Genomic DNA, 15,319 nt, shown 5'->3' on the forward strand with positions numbered 1-15,319 from the left:
CTGCTGTCCCCTTATGTAGATGCTGCTCAGCCCAGCATTCAGATCATTCACTCTACTAGCTAACAGTTCCCTAGGGCTGTGTCTCATCCCAGAGTTTAATTTTCTGTGTGTGTGTGTGTGTGTGTGTGTGTGTGCGCGCGCGCGCACGTGCGCGTTACTGGAGATTGAATCCAGAGCAAGAACTCCACCACCACTTAGAGCTATACTCCGAGTCCTTTTATTTTATTCTTGCAGTCCTGGGGATTGAACCTAGGGGCACTCAGCTACATCCCGGCCTTTTTTATTTTTATTTATCTTTTTTTTTTTAAAGACACGACCTTGCTAAGTTGCCAAAGTTGGCCCTTAACTTACAATCCTCCTGCCTCAGCCTCATTTTTCACATTTGTTTAACAGTTAATTCCCTTGCAAGGCCTGAGGACATAGTGCCTAGTATGTGTAAGAACCTGGATTTGAGCTACAGTACCACTAAAAGAGATAAAGAAGAAAATGAAAACGAAAAAGAAAAGAGCAATGGTTATGAATGTCACCAAGGAGGAGGAGGAGGACAGGGTCCTAGGAGCACTGCATGGGGACAAATCCTCTTGGACTACAGGCTAGAGGAAAAAAGGGGTGTAATCAGTAAATGGTCCCCAACTGTTTTTGTTATTGTTTGGTTTCGGTGCTGGGATTGAACCTGGGGCACTTAACCACTGAGCTATACCCTCAGCCCGCTTTATTTCTTTATTTTTTAGTTGGTCACAATATCTTTATTTATTTATTTTTATGTGGTGCTGAGGATCGAACCCAGGGCCTCACACGTGCTAGGCGAGTGCTCTACCACTGAGCCACAACCCCAGCCCCTATTTTTTATTTTGAGACAGGGCCTCATTAACATACCGAGGCTGGCCTCAATTTTGCAATCCTCCTGCCTCAGTCTCCCAAATTGGTGGCACTGTACCTGACTGAAAACCAATTGTTTTCACCAAGAGCTGCTGGAAGTGGAGAAATGTAACACCTTCAGGTATGGATGGATCAAGGACATACCAGTCAGTTCCACTCTGGCTCTTGCTCTCAATGTAACATCCCTTTCCATTAGCCCCATTCTCTCCTATAAAATTGGGTTTCCTGTGTGTGTGTTGGGAAATGGTTAGCTTCACATTGACAGCAAGGAGGGGCAATTCCCCAGAGGGATATTTGGGAGAGTACTAAAAAGAGTAAAATGCTGGGTAGAAAATAGACTGCAGAGGACCTCTCTGCCCATCAAGCTCTGCTCCAAGGTTGTGATCTGACCTGCAGGATGGAGAATGGCTGATGGTGAGATTCATCACATGGCCCTGCTCAGCAGTCAGAGCTTCACCCCAGCTCTCTGCTGGCTGTGGATCTAGCCCCTTAAAACCTGTTCTTCTTTGCTCCTCCTACCCCTCCCTCCTCCTCCTCCCTCCCACCCTCCCTTCTCCTCTCCCACCACCCCTCCCTCCTCTTCCTCCTCTTCTTCTTTTTCTTTTTTCTGTCTTGTTGAACAGTTCAACTCTCCACCCACACCACAATTCCACTTCCAGATGTAATAAAATAACGCACATGGGACATGGGACCTGGCCTTGCCCAGTGGCTGCTATTACACATTGTATCTTTCAATGATGGCCACGCAATGTCCCCTTCCACAACATAACAACGTGACAAGTGACATTGCCCCAACTGGAGCTGGAATTGTGTCTTAAAACCTTATTAGGAGCGAGGCGTGGGCTGGAGATGTGGCTCAACTGGTAGCGCGCTCGCCTGGAGTGCGTGCGGCCCAGGTTCGATCCTCAGCACCACATACCAACAAAGATGTTGTGTCCGCCGAGAACTAAAAAATAATAAAATATTAAAAATAAAAAAAAAAAAGGAGCGAGGCGTAGTGGTGCATGCCTGTAATCCCAGCGGCTCAGGAGGCTGAGGCAGGAGGATCATGAGTACAAAGCCAGCCTCAGCAACTTAGCCAGACCCTGAGCCACTCAGTGAGACTCTGCCTCTATATAAAAAAAATAAAATAAAAAGGGCTGGGGATGTGGCTCAGTGGTTAAGCACCCCAGGATTCAATCCCCTGTACAAAAAAAAAAAAAAAAAAACCTTATTAGGTAACACTGTGTGACTTCCAAAGCAAGGTCGTTCCTGGGATATTCACACATGGAATCTGGAGCCACTAGGAAGAGGTCACCTTGCTCCAGGAAGCTTGGGCCATGGAGGGTCATGTGCAGGTGTGGGGGTAGCAGGGTCCCAGCCTACAGCAGCATCGGATGTAAGTGAGCAGGAAACAGGAGGAGCCTTTGCAGAGCCCGGTGAAGTGAGACACAGGTGCCCCAAGATGCCCGGCCACATGGAGTGGCCGAGCGGGGACTGAACTCAGTTCAGTGCATCCCAACCAGGCTGTGTTTGCTGAGCAGCGTTGATCAAATGACTCAGGAAGGGACCAGAAAGGACAGTGGGGCCACACGGTCTATACCTTGCTTCTGCCACCCACTTGCTATGTGACCTGCACAGCTGCTGCCCCTCTCGAGGTTTGATTCGCCTATTTATAAAGTAGGGTGTAGCCAGCCTCCTCCTCTGGGATCAAGTGAGAGGGTGCTGCACCTGCATCACTCCTACCAAGGGTGGCTGAGGCTGTGGTCTTCTGACACCAGCAAGTGTCCAGGTAGCAGAGGGCCCTGGAGGCCCCAGGTGACCCCTCTCCCTTCCGTCACCAGTTCAGGGGTGGGAGAGGCAAGGGATGGTATCCTAACCTGCATGGCATGGGCCCTAATCAACCCTGTCCCCAAGCCATTGCCCAGACATTTCTCAATTAGGATAGGACTGAGGGTTACTATGTCACTCTCTTGTGGCTACTGTAACAAAGGACTACAAACCGGGCAGCTTTAAGCAATAGAAACTTTTTCTCTCACGATTTAAAAGCTTGAAGTCCAAACTCAGGGTTCCAGCGAGTGGGCGGCTTCTTGGGGCTCTGAGGGGCCAGCGGTTCCAGGCCTCTCTCCAGCCTCCAGGGACACCACCATCCTGGGACTCACAGCTGCTCTGCTCTGTCTCTGACTCCACCACCACAGGGCCATCTTCCCTCTGTGTCACCTCTTCCCGTGTGTGTCTCTCTTTTTCCTTTTGGTCCTGGGGGTTGAACTCAGGTTGCTCTACCACTGAGCTACATCCCCAGTCCTTTTTATTTTTTGAGACAGCATCTCACCAAGTTGCTGAGGCTGGCTTTGAACTCGCCATCCTCTTGCCTCAACCTCCCAAGCCACTGGGATTACAGGTGTGCACCACATCCGGGGTCTGTGTCTCTTCTGACAAGGACACCAGCCAGCCACATAGAGTTAACAGGAGTGTTCGACCCTAGTGTGACCTCATCTAACTAGACACTTTGCAACGTGCCTCTTGCCTCTTGCCGAATACGGTCACGTTCTGAGTTTCTAAAAGTCAGGGCTTTATCTTTTTGAAGTCCCCCAACCCAACCCATGACACCCACCTCAGGCTCTGCCCCTCTGCCCTGACCCAGCATCAGGATGCAACAGGAAGCCCTTCCTCCGAAAGATTGGGGTCTCAGATGAATGAAGACTGAGCCTTGTCGATAGTCATGATGTCAACCCCCGGGTACTCTCAGAATCATCGCTCCCACCAGGTGAGCTGGCACACACCTGTGATCCCAGCAGCTTGGGAGGCTGAGTCAGGAGGATTGTGAGTTCAAAGCCAGCCTCAGCAACTCAGTGAGACTCTGTCTCAAAATAAAAAATAAGAAGGGCTGGGGGTGTGGCTCCATGGTTAAGCACCCCTGGATTCAGTCCCTGGTACCAAAAAAAAAAAAGAAAGAAAGACTATACCCTCCTTTGTCATCCTCTGGGGGCCTCCAATTAGAAGCCGCTATGACTCCAGGCGATCCCTTGGCCAGAGAAGGAGAAGTTGTGAGACGTTAAGGCCACCGCACCCAAGCAACCTCCTCCAAGGACAAGCCGGAGTGGAGAAACAGTTCTGCTTCCTGTGCCCTGGGCCACTGTTTCCAAGGGACTGAGCCCTGCTCCTCACTGTAGCAAATGACTGTCAAATACCTCATTCTGGCTGTGACTACTTCCCCTCCTCCCTCCTCCTTCCTCCCTAGGGTCACCGTCCCCCCTGGGAGGGGTGGGAACCTGCAGCCCCATCAGCTGGGCTGAGGTCCAAGGGACTCCCGCAGGACTTACCTGGCTTGCAGGTGGGATGCAGGGCCTGCAGGGGGGAGAGTCCTGCATGAGGTCAGGCAAAGAGACCCTCCTCTGTCCACAGCACAGGGGACAGTGGCCCCAGGAAGCTCCAAGAGGCTCTGCAGACCTGCTCCTGGGGACCCAGGCCTGTCCAGCCCGCACAAGAAGAACCCTCCACCCCCAGGAGCCTGGCTCTGATGATTTGATTTGATTTTTTTCCAGTACTGGAAACTGAGACCCTGCCACTGAGCCACATCCCCAGCCCTCGCTGAGATGATTCCAGGTTCCTTTTTTCCTCTTTCACGGCTGGTTGGGTTGAGTGGTATTTATTCAAACTTTCGTTTTATTGGTGTTTTTGTTGAAAGTGCAGGAATTATTCATGGCTGGTTTCGGTTCTCTGTTGGCAATGACTGCATCTTCGTACCCAAAGTACAAATTATGTGTCAGCTTAACTCACTGTCAGTTAGTGGCTGTACCCAGCCCTTACACGATGGGAGAGAAGGAGAGTGACCCGCCCACGTCCCTTCCCCTGGGTAGCCTTGACAGGTAACCTGTCATCTCTGGGCTCAGTCTTCTCACCTGGAGAATGGGCACTTCTATGAGTGACATGCCCAAGCATCCACGGTCCCCTGGTGCAGTGGGGCCATGCCTGGGTGAGCCTGGGCACATGGGTGCCCTGTGTCAGCCTCCAAGGAAGGGGAACAGGGATGCTGAGCCAACAGAGGGGCCAGCTGAGCATGGCAGAGCCCAGCCCAGCCAATCCTGGGGATGGCCGCGGGAGGATGCGTCCTAAAGTGCTTTGACACTTGTGGAAAGCAGGGTCTCAGGCTGGGTTTGGAAGTAAGCATCTGTGGTCCCAGCAACGTGGGAGGCTGGGGAGGGCAGAAAACAAAAAGCTCAGCCGGGCACCATGGCACTCACCTGTAATCCCAGTGGCTTGGGAGGCTGAGAACAGAAGGATCGCAAGTTCAAAGCCAGCCTCAACAAAAGCAAGGCACTAAGCAACTCAGTGAGACCCTGTCTCTAAATAAAATACAAAATAGGGCTGGGGGTGGGGCTCAGTGGTGGCGTGTCCCTGAGTTCAATCCCTAGTACCCAAAATAAATAAATATTTTTTTAATTTAAACCTCTTATTTATTTATTTTTAATTTTATTTTGGGGATGTACCGGATTAAACTCATGGACACTCCAACCATTGAGCCACATCCTCAGCCATATTTTGTATTTTATTTAGAGACAGGATCTCACTGAGTTGCTTAGCGCCTGGGGTTGGCTTTGAACTCACAATTCTCCTGCCTCAGCCTCCCAAGCCACTGGGATTACAGGCCTGCATCACCACCACCTCCACCTCACCCCCGCACCTAGCTCTTTTATTTTTATTTTTTATTTATTATTATTTTTCGACGTTACTAGGGAGGACCTGGAATTACAGGCAGGCACCATTGTGCCCGGCTGTGGGTGTCTTGGTTTGCTTTGTTTGGTTTGGAGATGGCATTTCCCTTTATTGCTCAGGCTGGCCTTGAATTTAAATCCTCCAATCTCAACCTCTGCAGCACAATTTTTTCAAATACAAAAAAAAAAAAAGACTTATCTGGGTGGGCACTCTGCCCTTGGCCAAGGCTGGCCCAACCTTGCTCCCCCCAGGGTCCCACAGCTTCCTGGGCAGAGCCTGGTGATGAGCAGCTGTGCCAGCTTACTGCTTCAGTTGCCACCACATTTGGTCCTAAGTGAGAGGCTTCCAAAGCACCCTTGACATCTCCCTGGATGTCCCCAGGAATGACACGCACCTACCATGTGAGCCCCCGACATCCCCATCAGCCACCCCTTCTACAGGCCCAGGGAGGGGAAAGCAGTAGTTCCAAGCACCTAGGAGGACAGCCAGGCCTGGACTCGGATGTTGAGAGCCACAGTTTAGTCGGAATGACGCTTGGCATGACGCTTGCTAGAGGGAATGGTTGAAAGGTGACCCTGCTCCGGGATTAGGGTGGATCCTGCTGCCTTGGGCGCCCACTACTTTGGAGTTCCCTTGGAGAATTGGCACACGGAGCCCGGTGGAGGGAGTGTGTTCCCAGGAAGTGTGTGTAGAGTGCCGGTGAGAGTTCAGGAATAAAGAGTTGCTGTTTGAACCTACAAGTCTTTGTGGCGGCTCGGTTATTTTGTGCCCAGACAGACTGCAGCACTCAGAGCCCGCAGCTCCCCAGGGCTCCACGGGTAGGCGGCCTTGTGGGAGGCAGGGCCCTGCCCACCTGGAGCCCAGTCCTCACCTCCAGGGGTCCCCACCCTCCCTCAGTGTCAATGGGACCCACAGGCCTGGTTTGCAGGGGACTACCACGGTTTTCTCTCTGAACACCTTCTGTCCAGAAATCTCTCTGCCAGGCCCTGTTGGCCACTCTACTGCCCACCGCCACAGCAAGCTGAACGGTGTCCCCCCCAAAAGACCCGTCCATCTGGCGACTCACAGTGGGAGCTTGCCTTCAATATTGGTCTTTCCCGGTGTCGCCAGGGTAAAGATCATGGAAAGGACTGGAGGAGGGTGACCCTAGATCCAAAGGCCAAGTCCTCGAAGGAGACAGAGAACAGCCAAGCACAGGGGTGATGACCATCCCAGAGCCCAGCTTGCTCACAGGCCAACTGGCCCTGCGGCCACCTCGGAAGAAAGTCCTGGACCCGTTCCCTCAGCGCTTCCGGAAGGAGCCAGCTCTGCACACACCTTGACCTTCTGAACTAGGACACCAGGCCCTGCTGTCATTGAAGCCACTTAGGTCGTGATGATTTGTTTCCAAGCCCTGGCACACACAGGGGCGGGGACCAGGGCAAGGGGGTTCAACCCACGGCCCGCAGGCAGGGGCCAGGGTCTGAGAGGCTGCTGTGCTGAATTCCCGCCTCCTCTGGAGCCTGCTCAGGGCTCCCCTAAGTTCCTATGGTTAGGACCCTTCTGTGAGGTGAGGATTCTGGGTACTACTGCTGCCTAACAAGCCACCCGAATGGCAGCATGGACAGCCCATCATTTTATCCCGATGGCATGTTCTGAGGGTCATGTTCTGAGGCCCACAATTTTTTTTTGTTTGTTTGTTTAAGAGAGAGAAAGAGAATTTTAATATTTATTTATTTTAGTTCTCGGTGGACACAACATCTTTGTTGGTATGTGGTGCTGAGGATCGAACCCGGGCCGCACGCATGCCAGGCGAGCGCGCTACCGCTTGAGCCACATCCCCAGCCCTGAGGGCCACAATTTGGGCTGAGCACCGTAGGAATGGTTGTTCCTGCTGCCCAAGGTCTGCACCCACTGGAAAAACTAGAGGGCTACCCGGGCACTGTGGTGCACGCCTGTGATCCCAGCAGCTTAGGAGGCTGAGGTAGGAGGATGGCAAGTTCAAAGCCAGCCTCAGCTACTTAGTGAAGCCCTAAGCAAGTCAGTGAGAGCCTGTCTCTAAATAAAATACAAAATAGGGCTGGGAATGTGGCTCAGTGGTTGAGGGCCCCTGTCAGAGTTCAACCCCTGGTACCAAAAAAAAAAAAAGACTGGCGGGCTTCCCGAGGGAAGCGGCTTGAGCTCACTTGATGGCCTCAACAGGCTGGTTTGAGTTGGTCACAGGAAGGCTCTGGAGAGGACAAGGGGCTCAGGTCCCTGACCAGCTGAGGGGTACTCAGTGGTCGGGGGCTTGTCTTTGTCCTGGCCCTTGGCTGAGCAGACACTCAGAGTTCTGTGAAATGAATGGATGATAAATGAATGAATGGTGGTTGGAGAGAGGGCTGATTCATGATTTAGTAGCAATAATAACACTATATAAAGCTCTTATCATGTGCCAGGCATAGAAAGGAGAAGAAGAAAACAAGATAATCCAGCAAACTCCTAAACTAAAATGCTGAGGCTGGCTTTGAACTCGAAATCCTCCTGCCTCAACCTCCTGAGTCGCTGGGATTCTAGGCATGTGCCACCACACCAGGCTCTGTCTCTCTGTTTGCTCCCAGGCTGCCATAAGGTGAGTCGCCATGTCTGCCATGTGCTCCTGCCATGATATACTGTGCTGCCACAGGCCCAAACCAACAGGAAACCAAGAGAGTGTGGACTGAAACCTCCAACACTGTGAACCAAAATAAACCTTTTCTCTTTATGAATGGATTATCTCAGGTATTTTGTCACAGCAATGGAAAGCTGACCAGCATGCTCCTCATTGTCTTTCTCTTCCCTGTGCCTCTTTGGTTTTCTTATCTACTTGCTGGTTTTACAATAATGCTTACCCCATAGCTGGTTGTAAGGATTTAAAACACACTTACATATATGTAAAAGTGCACCAAGCTACACCTTGAAGATGCAGCATTCTACTCTGTGTATGTTCTAGTTCAATTTTTAAAAATCAGTGGGGGAAGAAGGTTGGGCCTCCCAAGCCTCTGGGATTACAGGCATGCCCCACTGCACCTGGTCATTTTTACTTTTTTTGTTTTGAGACAGGCTCACTAAGTTGCTAAGGATGACCTTGAACTTGTGATTCTGCTGCCTCCGTCTCCCAAGTCATTGTGATTACAGGTGTGCTCTGCTGTACCTGGCTTGCTTATTTATTTATTTATTTATTTATTCTAAGCAGATAACACACTTGTTTTGTTCAAGATGAACATTAAAATTCCTCCCCCCTTGGGGCTGGGGATGTGGCTCAAGCGGTAGCACACTCGCCTGGCATGCGAGCGGCCCAGGTTCAATCCTCAGCACCACATACAAACAAAGATGTTGTGTCTGCCAAAAACTAAAAAATAAATACTAAAAAAAAATTAAAAATAAAATAAAATTCCTCCCCCCACCCTCCATTGAGACTCACCCTCAGCCAGGTGTGGTAGCGCACACTGTAATCCCAGTGGCTGGGGAGGCTGAGGCAGGAGGATTGAGAGTTCAAAGCCAGCCTCAGCAAAAGTGAAGCGCTAAGCAACTCAGTGAGACCCTGTCTCTAAATAAAATACAAAATAGGGCTGGGGATGTGGCTCAGGAGTAGAGTGCCCCTGAGTTCAGTCCAACTTCCTGGCTGTGAAGTTACCAATGCAGGCAGTCAGGGGCCTGGGGAGATGTGCATGGACCTCTCTCACCTCCTGCCAGAAGCTTCCAATCCTGGGCTGGGGATGTGGCTCAAGCGGTAGCGCGCTCGCCTGGCATGCATGCGGCCCGGGTTCGATCCTCAGCACCACATACCAACAAAGATGTTGTGTCTGCCGAGAACTAAAAAAAAATAAATATTAAAAATTCTCTCTCTCTCTCTCTCTCTCTCTCTCTCTCTCTCTCTCTCTCTCTCTCTCTCTCCCCCCCCCTCCTCTCTCTCTTAAAAAAAAAAAAAAAGAAGCTTCCAATCCTGGAAGCCAGAGACAAGGACAGAGACAAGGACACCCAGGTGCTACCAACAGCAAGAATTGGCTTCCTAGAGCCCAAGCAAGACCAAAGAGATACCAGCGGGAAACTGTCACTTTCTGCCTATAGTGTGGGGCAGGTCTTTAACTTAACCACCCTGAGTCTGCTTTCCCATCTGTAAAAGGGGACTTTTAAAGGCATTAGTAGGGACTTTCTTTTTGCCATTCTAGGGATGAACCCAGGGGCACTCTACAAATGAGGTACATCCCCAGCTACTTTTTATTTTTTTATTTTTTATTTTTTTTTAAAGAGAGAGAGAGAGAGAGAATTTTTAATATTTATTTTTAGTTCTCGGCGGACACAACATCTTTGTTGGTATGTGGTGCTGAGGATCGAACCCTGGCCGCACGCATGCCAGGCGAGCGCGCTACCGCTTGAGCCACATCCCCAGCCCCCCCAGCTACTTTTTAGAAATTTTTTTTTAAATTGTTGATGAACATTTATTTGATTTATTTATATGTGGTGCTGAGACCCAAACCCAGTGCCTCACACATGCTGGACAAGTACTTTACCACTGTGCTGCAGCCCCAGCCCTCCCCAGCTATTTTTAATGTTTGAGTCAAAGTCTCCCTAAGTTGCCAAGGCTAGCTTCAAACTTGAGATCCCCCTGCCTTAGCCTCCTGTGTAACTGGGATGATGTGTTTGTTACTGCGCCCAGCCAGTAGGGACTCTCTTAAATACAGGTGACAGCCACGCATCATGAAACGGCTTCAAAAGGGAATTTATCAGCTTATGTATCTGGAAGACTAAGGAGATTTCAGGCACAGTCTGATCCAGCTCCTTCAACACGTCATCCAAACCCGGCTTCTCTCCATCTTCTGCTGGTCTCTGGTTTGGGTTGGTTCTCAGCTTCCTAGGATTGGCAAGTTGGACCAGGCAGTTCCAGATTCATGTGTGTCTGGTTTCAGGAAGGGGAAAAGGAAGCCTCAGGCAATGAAACTAGGGGCACTGCTAACAGAAGGGAGTGGCCGCTGGGCTAGCGGGTACCCAGCTCTACCCAACAGGCACTGACCCAGACACCTAGAAAGGCGCTTGTAACTTCTCCATTGTGAAGGGTTGTATGGTGTCCCCCCAAAACTTCTATCTAGCTGGGATCTCAGCTGGGCACCTGTGACTTTCTTTGCATATTACTTTGTGTGTGAGCGTGTGCATGTGGCGCTGGGGATGGATCTCAGGGCCTTGTACCTGCTAGACAATTGCTCTACCACTGAGCTCCATCCCCAGCCCTGAGAATGGGACCTTATTTAGAAAGAGTCTTTGCAGATACAATTGGCTAAGGATCTCAAGATGTGATCACCCTGAGCTCAGGACAGGCCCTACATTCCATGGCTGGTGTCCTTAGGAGAGGAAAGGACACAGAGACTCCGAGGAAGGCTGTGTGGCAAAGGAGGCAGTAACGGAGTGACATAGTCACAGCCAAAGAGCACGGAGAGGGTGGGCTGCCACCACAGTCTCCCTCCGAGCCGTCTAAGGGACCAGCCCAACTTCTGGTCTCCTGAATTGAGAGACCGTAAATTCCTGTAGCTGGAAGCCACCCAGGTGTGCAGGACTGGGACACTCATAGGCCCATCTCCCAGGAGATCTGACCACCCTTAGAGGACAGGGCTGGCATGACCTTGAGCCTTCCCCTCCTGCTTGGTAGACAGGGGCTGGGACTCTAGGAACTGCCTCCCGGGCTCCGCCAGCCCTGGATGCAGAATCTGTTTTCCATAAACATTTTTTTTTTAACTGAATTTTCTTTTTCTCACCCAAGAAAAGAGCCGGCCAGAGTTTGCCCAGACGGGTGGAGAGCCGGGGAAGGGGGAGGTTCGGGTGGCCCATCCTTCTTTTCTGGCACTTTCTGTCCTTTCTGATCTCCTTCTACTAAACCAGGAGGAAATGGAATCTGAAAATGGGTTCCTGTCCCCAGAGCGCTGGGGGCTCTGAGAGCAGAAGAGATGGTACCTGTGGCCAGGACTTGGTGCCCAGAGACTGGGTCCTCCCATTGTCCCCTCCCAGGCTCACTAAGGCCTGGCAAGGAAGGGGCCTTCCTGGAGCTACCCCAGGACAACCCTTCTGCAGAGCCCAGGAGGTTGGTGTCACTGTGGTCCCTCCACTGTGCTCAGGGCGGGCGGGGGGCCCAGCACTCACCAGTGGCTGCTGATTTAGGGATGGCCAGGGGGCTGCTCTACCACCCAAAGCATCTCCAGCCACACCCGGCCCTTCCCTGTGGAACCGCCTTCTTTACTCTGTCCCCTGGGGGCAGCTCATTTCTCTCAGCACCAGGCACAAAGGAAGCCCTTTCCCCAGAGCAGCCCACTCCATCTGGCCCAGGCAGGCTCCGCACACATAGCTTAAGAGGTGACCACATTAAGATGAGGCCGTCAGGGTGGACCCAGGTCCAGGAGGGGAGGAAACACCATAGGCAGAGCCTGCAGTAATGTACCCGCAAGCCAGGGGGTGCCCTGCATGGCTGGAGCCCCCGGATGCTGAGAGAGGAGGGAAGGAGTCTCCCCCTATAGGTCCCCAAGGGAGCATGTCCCTACAGACAACCTGATTCCAGATTTCTGGCCCCGAGATATGTGAGAGTACATTTCTGCCATGTAAACCACCTGCTGGGTGACACTTTGTTACAGCAGCCACAGAACACTCATACATCAATGAGAGACTAAAAGATATCTCACAAAACTAGCACCAGCCTCCAGGTAGACGGCTCAGAGGTGCCCCCACCAGGACCTCCACGGGCCCAGGCTGAGGGTGGTTCCAGCTGAGGTCACATCTGACTCTTCCCCGGCCCTGCCTGGCTTCCCTCACTGTGCTGCAGGTTGTCCCCTCTGGCCCTCCCTCCAGAACCCCGCTGTGCACAAGAATCCTTGTCTGGGCTCTGACCCAACATAGTGGTTGTCAGCCATGTTGGTGGATGGATGGTGGGTGGGTGGACCTGATGGGTGGTGGGTGGGTGGGCCTGCACTTTCTGTCCCCTGGCCTGGTCTGCAAGCTACTTCCCCAGACAAACTCTCGGACCCCAGGAAGCCTGTCTTCCTACCTCCTCCACGGCGGGGACAGATGAGAGCTCCTTGGGTCTTTTCTGGGTCTTGCCCAGGACATGGCTTCCTCGTGGGCCTCCCTCCACACACTGTGGGCCTCAATTTGCTGAGTCCAGAGAGAAGGTGCCGCTCCTCCCCAGGCCTGCAGGGGCCTCTTGCCAGCTGGGGGAAGGATCATGCAGAGCCTCGGAGGCAGGGGTGGGTGCCTGTGCTTTCTAGTTTCTTCTTTATTTATGTTTCTGTATTTTCCAGCATTTCTACCGGGGTAATGATTGTTGTCATACCGTGACCAGGAAAAATGTAGTGAGTCTTGAGTACACGGCTGTTCCTTCAAGGGGACAGCCCACAGGGTGTCAGGCAGAAAGCCACCGCAATGCTCTGTGTGGAACACAGGCCAGTGGGGCTTTGGGACAGAGCAGTACCTGCAGGAGCAGGGGCTGAGGAGGGGCATTCCAGATAGGAGGCTGGGTAGGGACACCCAGCGCCAATCCCCCATCACTTCTCCAAAGCTCTTCCTTGTGGCTGGGGACAGGGACAGCCTCTGAGTTCCTGCACTTGGAATCCAGAGATGGGTCCTCAAGGTCAAGAGCCAGGACCTCTTCCCCCAGGCCAGACCCCAGACAGAGGCATAGAGGCCATCCGGTCAGATGCAACCACCCTGGACCAGGGCGGTGACTTGGGGGAAGTGGCCCTTGTCATCCCAATCTCACTTCCTTCTGTGGCCTCTTTAATTTGCTTTTTTGGAGAAAATGAGCTAATGGAAGCAGCAGGGCCTTCGTCTAGGAAAAGCGCAGGCCTCAGGGTTGGCAGCCTCCAGGGAGCGGGGAGGAGAGGCAGGAGGCAGAGGCGGAAGAGGAGGAAGAGCTGTGAGGAGGAGGAGGGAGGGGAGCCCTGTGGATTCCCCTAATTCCAGGGTGAGCTGGCTCCTGGCCCCGCCCAGCCCAGCTACCATTTTCCCATTATTAGTCACTCGGCCTTGGCCCTGGGGCTCATCTGGGGGAGGGGTCAAGAGGTTCCTGGGGTCCCAAGGTGCCTTGCTGAGCCCCCAGGCCAGGCACCCACCTGATGGTCAGAGAGGGATGCACAACAAGGGCCCAGGGTGGGGTGGGGTGACTTCCAGTTTCTTTTCTTTTCTTTTTTTTTTTTTTGGTGCTGGAGATTGAACCCAGGGAATACATCACCACTGAGCCCCATCTCCAGCCCTTTATATTTTTTATTTTGAGACAGGGCCTCAGTATGTTGCTCAGGGCCTCAGTAAGTTGCTGAGGCTGGCTTTGAACTCTCAATCCTCCTGCCTCAGCCTCCAGAGCCGCAGGGATTACAGGCGTGCGCCACCGAGACTGGCTGGCTTTCCAGTTTCTTCTTAGCCAGGACTGGTGGGGCCTCCCGCCTCCCTTGGTCCCCTGATGGTACAAGGAGATTAACTTTCTAGATGGAGGCTCTGACCAAGGAGCCCTGTGAGGAGGTTCACGGACCCTGGGTGAGAAATGCAATCTTGGCCTCTGCAGAGGGCTCACAGGCCTGCGCCCAGTGTTTGGCTTCCTGGATCAAGTGCCAGCTGACCAGAGATGCTTCCGAGCCCCGAGGGTAGACCAAAGAAGCTCTTTCTACTGGGCCGTGCTCTGGGTGTGTCCTCCATTGCACAGATGGGGAGACTGAGGCTCTGGAGCAATTCCTTGCTCAGAGCCCCACAGTGGTGGGCAGGGTTCTCCTGGCCTGGAGAGGGGACGCTCCCCAGGGGCTCTCCCCCAATCTGTGGGCCCTGGGCTGCCCTGGCTGTATGCCCAGCGGCAGGGCTTCTGTCCCCAAGTCCTAGCAGAGGTGGTCTAAGGGCCCCCCTGGCTCTGGGGAGGCTGCAGGCCCCTCTGGGCACAGTGAGAGGAGTCCTAGGAGAGGGTCCCTGGGTGCCCTGCCCATCCATGCGTGTTCCTCCAGATTCTGCAGGCTCTGCTGACACCTGCTGGCCACACGTCCCATCACCATGGCAACTGCGCCTGGGCTTCCCAGATCCCCCAGCAAGGCTTGGGTGGGGCGGGGTCTCCCAGGTGGGATGATGGAGGTTTGGAGCCACAGTGGCCCAGGTCTCCTCCGGAACACCCACCCTCCTCCCTCCTCCCGGCCCCACCCCTCCTGTGTCACCCCAGAACTGGGGTAGGGGATCTCACCCAGCCCCCAGTGCCCATCACAGGCCCCCAGCTCCCCCCATCCCGTCCCTGCCTCAGTTATGGTGACCCCACCGCCCTCGGGCCTGCTGACCAAAGCCAGGGAGGGCCCCACATCCTGCTCCTCGGGTCTTCCCTTCTGAGCACCTCTTCAGCTACTCCCTGACCCCAGCCTCCAGCTCTCCCCTGGACAGCTGTCCCCTGGACATGTCACACTGCCCGTGTGTGCGCCCCTCCCGGGGAGGTCCAGGCCTCCATGGGGGTCTGCACATGCTCCTCCCACCCAGGACGTCCTTCCCAGCTTCCGCTGTCTTGCTGACCCCCACGCAGCAAAGCCTTCCAGAACATTCTGCGGACGGTCGTGGCCTCCCAGAGCACTGCTCTGCCTCTCTCCAGCTGCCGTCCCCTGGGGACTGTCCCACCCCCGCCTGTGCCATCATGATTTGGGCCACCTTGTGTCCCTCTCAGCATTTCCCCTTCTGTAGGCCTCAGTGCTGACCCAACGGGGACCCTCCCCAGCCCACCCTGGACTGGGGCGGTGACTTGGGGGAAGTGGCC

This window comes from Spermophilus citellus, assembly GCF_964194105.1.
Source record: "Spermophilus citellus genome assembly, chromosome: 6".
Taxonomy (NCBI): domain Eukaryota; kingdom Metazoa; phylum Chordata; class Mammalia; order Rodentia; family Sciuridae; genus Spermophilus; species Spermophilus citellus.